We start from the raw sequence: 6,000 nt of genomic DNA on the forward strand, positions 1-6,000 counted from the left end.
GGCAGAGCCGCGGGTTTCTATACTGCAAATAAAAGATAGAGGGAATTGTGGAACCTAAAAGTGGTAGGTATAAGTACCTAATTACATTTAGTTCTGCTCGGAGGCTTATGTACCTTAAGCCCAATTTCAACATTGAAGAATAAGTACTCGTAGGTATAATCCAAGAACAAGTTGACGTATGACGTTGTTATTCTCGGAATAGCATTAAGTATTTCTTCAATGGTGGAATCGCGGGCGTTAGTAGATAAATTATGGGCTTTTCAAAACAAAATGTTTCATGAACAGCATTATCACTATGTTGATAACTTGATACTAACTTGATACAATACTTGATATACTTAACAATAAAAATAAAACCTGGGTAATATGGTCCAAGAAAATTTCATCAAATTTGGCAAGTACGGTGGCCTGCGCCTAAAAGTATACAGGCGGAGTTTTTAAAATAGCGATCTCAAGCTTAGGTACATGCTGTTCAAGCACATCCACATAAACACCACTGCTACACACATCACACACAACACGTCCCCGGATTTATAACAGATGTAGCTGGTCCCTTCATCATCAGGGATCGCTATTTTAAAAACTCCGCCTGTATACTTTTAGGCGCAGGCCACCGTACCTATGCAGGAAGCAGGCAGGAAGTTAACACCCTATGTGTTACTAGGTACTTTTTATAGTTTTTATCCCGAAATCCCCACGGGAAAGCTTTTAAGGGCGGCTCGAGGGCAACAGCTAGATATGTCAATAAAAACGGATAGCGGTTTCAAAAGTGCCTTGTTCAGAAGGTAGTGAAAGGAAAGTTTAGGGCTTTCTTCACTTAACTAGTCCCTTGGAAACTTAGTTCGTACATCTTAATGTAGTTTTGTGTACCAAAAGGGGAATAAGTAGTTAAAAGTTTTATGAATGCTAATGGTCACGCTAAAAGGGTGAGAGGTATTATAGTAAGTAGTTATAATAAGTGCACGTTTTAAGAAACTCTTAATGGTAGGTATTCACAAGCTCATCACCAACACAAACGGCGTTAGAGTGAGGCAGCGGTGTGAGTCCGACGATATAACTAGAAGTTATTTTTTTTTTCAGTTCACCTGGAATTGAGTGAAATCATACAAAAAATTGCCAGACAACGTCATTAATAAGTTAGCCTTTTGCATTTAGAAGTATATTGGTATGGTCTCTGGAACTTTTTATTTGCTCGGGAGTGTGTTATATGGAGAAACCACGCTTAATTAAGTAGTAATTAATTAAACTTACTTATTAGGTACCTAAGTACTGAAATGAAAACAATTTTTAATTTAAGGATCTAATTTTATTGAAGGTCTCAACTTGAAATAAGGTTTGCCTTTGGTACTACGAATTACAAAACTATGGAGATAGATTAGGTACTTACGCTACATTCTAAGAAAATGTAGAGAAAAGGTTTCATTAGAATGAGGTATTTTCTTGGCATGGGAGTTGTAAACCAAGCTACTTATTACTCCTAAATGTTTCAGATCCAAGTACACTAAGCAGTAATGTGGTTTTACATACTTATTAATTTAAACATACAGGAGTCTACACACCAAACCCGCCGACCCGCCGACACAGCCCGGCGGCTTGGTGTCGGCGACTTTGTTTCAAGAATCATGTCGGCGACTCGTACCCGCGCGTGCAAGTCGGCGGCATGGCCGGCGACTTGCGTACGCGCACGCCCATTGCCTGCCGACACGTCCACGTTCGTACAACACTGCAATCACTAACTAAAAAAGTTGTACTGATTTCTTGCCGCCGACTAACTCACCGACACAGCCCCATGACACATGTTGGCGGGTTGGCGGGTTTGGGTCGCCGACACCAAGCCGCCGGGCTGTGTCGGCGGGTCGGCGGGTTTGGTGTGTAGACTCCTTAACATTTTGCCTTCTTCACAAACTTTTTTAAGTACCTACCTACCTAGGTAACAAGACCTTCTACTGCAAATCTTTTAGGTAAGTAGTTAACTTGAATTACAACTCCGACTACTTATTATTACTAATATATTAAAATGAATAATTTGAAAGATACGTGATACACGTAATATATATTAAAATTATATACAATATTAATGGAGAGGTAAGTGCTTATTAGTTAAAGTAGGTACTTTTTATTGGTGTATCTACCTTATTCTTTCGGAGTATCATGTGTACCTAGTGAGTTTAAATTACACTACAGTACATATCATATATTACGGTAGGTGTGTCGTAAATATATGTATATAGATAGGTAGTTACAGATGTATTTACCTAACACTATTCTCATTAAGTATCACATATTTTCAATTCTACGGTCGTAGTCGTTTAGATTGCACTGGAAGAGTAATTTAAGTCATTTTTTTTCACATCACAGTGGGGTCACTCTCTAAATCGAAGAACGAACAAATATTTTCACGCAATCGGCTCGCCTTAATACAACGAGATAGAGCCGTGGTTCGCGCAGCGCCCCCAAGCTTGGGAAAAAGAGGAGAATAGAAAATATGCATGTGTTTTTTTATATTTTCATTCGATAGTTTACATCGCTGTAAAAACAACGCCTAAAAAAGTAATTTAAAGTATTAAAAAATACTAATCTCGTTCGTTGGTCGGTGTAGGGAGTGATCCCCCAGTTGCGTCGCTTGAGAGTCGCGTCGTCGTCGTGTGAGAGCTAGTTTGATCAGGCCCTGTAGCACGGGGCTCTATTAAGACGTGACAAGGGTTCTCCGTCGCGCTCGCTCTTGAGGCTTCGCGATGTGAGTGAGCGCGATGCAAAACTCTTGTCACGTCTTAAATGCGCCCCGTACTAGCCCTTCTGATAAGTCTAATTTTAAGTAAGTAAGTACCTGATAATTTATGAATTAGTTGCTGAAAGTGAAATAAATATTTACTTAATATGTTTTTAACATTGGGTAAATATTATTATACTAACTTACTATCGATTGAATAGATAAGGCAGATTGCATTGCTCATTAAAACAGTTTTAGATTACGTTCTTATTAATAAAAACATCTCATTTAACTAAAGTAAAACAAACGCAATAAGTAAGTTGATTATAAGCTGCTACTTTATAATTATAAAAACGACTATGGATGTAACTGACTGTAACCTATTTATATTTTTGGTAGATACAAACTAAAAAAACTAAAATTTCAGATCAATTTGTTGCTGAGTAAAACCAATGCCTGTTCACGATCTACACTACACGTTATGAGATTCGGTGACGATGTGTCCGTGAAACGTGCAAAATAAAACAAGGTGAAATAAATTTAAAAATAATTTACTAAGACATGCACACAGCTACAAGTGGTATTAACGCTAGAGGTGCGGTGAATACATTTTATACCCGTTTCTTTCGATCACTCTCGTAAGTGCCAAACACACAAATGGCAACAACAGTTTACAGCATAGCTACTTAGAGTGCAGTTGTATATCAAATAGTGGCTTACCAAAGTTAGAACAGAGGCTGTGTGATTTTGAAAATTTGGGTCAAAACTATTCAATGCATAATTTTTGTTTGTTTGTTCATTTAAAACACTAATGGGGATCTTAAGCAACTCATAGTAGCCATACATTCACAGGAGATTGTTTGTTACCAATATAATTTTAAAGATTTCGCATACATTTTTAAAAAAACCTGTGGCTGTCAGCAGATAATAATTATAGTCGTACAAGACTTAATTATACAAAAATATATTTTAAATAAAACTGTCGTACATGCTGAACCTTCTCAAATTGAAACAGTTGATAGTTTTAACAAATAACTTACGTATACTAATAACTAGTAAGGTAGGTAGGTAGGTCGGTACTTTATGAGTAGTACTCTAAAATGAAAATTGGCTAATAAGGATAACACTTAGCTGTTCTTACTTGGACAGTACAAGGTTATGAAGAAAATTTACTACAAAACTAACATTATATACAAATCATAATAATTATTCGAAAGCAATACTAAGTTCAACAAAAAAAATACAATTCAAAAAACACTATAAATTCGAAAATATACTAGAAACTAGTAAGAATACAAAAACTAGTGATGTAATAGCGTGATGGTTTAGTTCGGCAATCACTATTGTTATTATAAGCATTCAAATATAATTAACTACTCAAAGTAATATCACAAATGATACATTGTATTATTCATAGAAATTTAATGTAAGTTTGTCATGTACTTATATGTGTGTGAGATATAATAGGTAGCCTGTTTGTAATATGTAATCATTTACGTATGACATAGTTTATAAATAACATAAATATGAATTGTTCATACATACATTGGGTCAAGTATAACAGGCACAGTATGATAATTTAGGGTGAACATTAGGTATAGTTACTACTTAAAAGTATTAATCTTAATCATAATAATTCTTCTATCCTCATCTTCTACAACTAAATCTAAGAGAACTCTTCAACTCTCGTTTTTGGTAATTGAAATCGAATCTAGCTTAGGTAAAAATAACTCAAAATACTAACAGTATTCAAGATATTTATGCAAATATTGACTGAAGAATATAGCCCGAGCACTCACACAGTTTAAAAATAAATTTCTGTGCTATAGTAAGATAGAGTCTCATTCAGCCTTCAGTGAATTAATAACTCCTACAAATATAGTATGGGAAGATCTTTTTATTCACCGGCAGTCTTTGGTAATTCAATCGATGAATTTAATATTATATTCACTACTACTCATTACTGGGAGCTTAAGGCATACATAATAATTATTACAAGTTCGAAACATTATAGGAAGGACAGATTTCGTTTTCAATAACTTTTTTTTGATATCTTCACTTGATTGGCAGTGCGTTTTGGGGGTGTTATTCTCACCAACCAAAAGCTTACATTACTTACTCTTTCAATATACATAAATAGTTTTTATTTATATAATTAATTTACTTGAGTGAATCAACTTGAAAATTATAAGGGCACGTCCAGAGATTAGAGTCCATATTAGACTGAAACTAAGATGCAAAGTTTTTGATATAACTTTCGACTTCGATTTTTTTATAGGGGGGCTCTTAACGTCTCATTACAGTATTTTGTTCAGTGAAAGTCTCGACAGTTGACATATACAAGAATTTCGTATTATTGGAAGATATTTTATGCCTAATCCAGACTCACGCCGAGAGTTCTCGCGTTCTCGGTAAACCATCCACACTCACGGTGTGGTCTCACTTGTGTTCTCGTCGCTATCCGGCATGGACGTCGACTTTGGTGCAGCTGCTATATTATTGTGTGCATTAGCGCGAGAACGATAGAGAGTGTGATGTCATTCTCTTTCTCGCCCGTGAAATCGCTTTGTCTCGGGCTAAAACACCGACACTGATCGGAGAATACCCGAGCGAGAGAACGAGAAGGCGAGAAACTCATCACAATTTCGCGTCTCGGATGTTCTCGTATCTTCTCGGCGTGAGTCTGGATGAGGCATTAGTATATCATGTCAAGTACTTGCATTTTTAAAATGCTATTTTACTTGTGATGGTTCAGTAATGGAATTCCGTGTATAATTCTGGGAAACATAGTCCACTTAGGACGCACCCTTATTCTCTAGTAGCGATGACTGTTTAGAATAATACATGATTTCGTAACGTCTTAAGCTTAGATTGACTTTAATATAGCCTCTTCGATAGCCGACACTCCTTTCTCACGAAGTATCTTAAAAATGCACTCAATGAATAATGTTATAATATTCTAGGAAATCTTATAGTGAACTTTTACAACCGTCATGTCTCACTGCCAAACTATGTAGTGCAGTAATATTCCCATCATCTAGTAGCTTATTGCTTTATATCGTGGACATTCTACATAACTCTTAACACCATTCCATTAATTTACCATCCATATTACTGCCAAGTTTGAAATTCTAGTTAACCTTAATATTAAGAAAACCTATTGTTTTAAACACCATTTTGGTCAAGTACGTCAATGTGCGTACTTTAATACTATTTCATTTGCATTTTTTGTCTACTTTTAGTGTTTGCCAGTTGGCAACACTGTCGATTGTCCGAAAGTCTTGCACAAT

Source organism: Plutella xylostella, chromosome 17 (assembly GCF_932276165.1).
Source record: "Plutella xylostella chromosome 17, ilPluXylo3.1, whole genome shotgun sequence".
Classification (NCBI taxonomy): domain Eukaryota; kingdom Metazoa; phylum Arthropoda; class Insecta; order Lepidoptera; family Plutellidae; genus Plutella; species Plutella xylostella.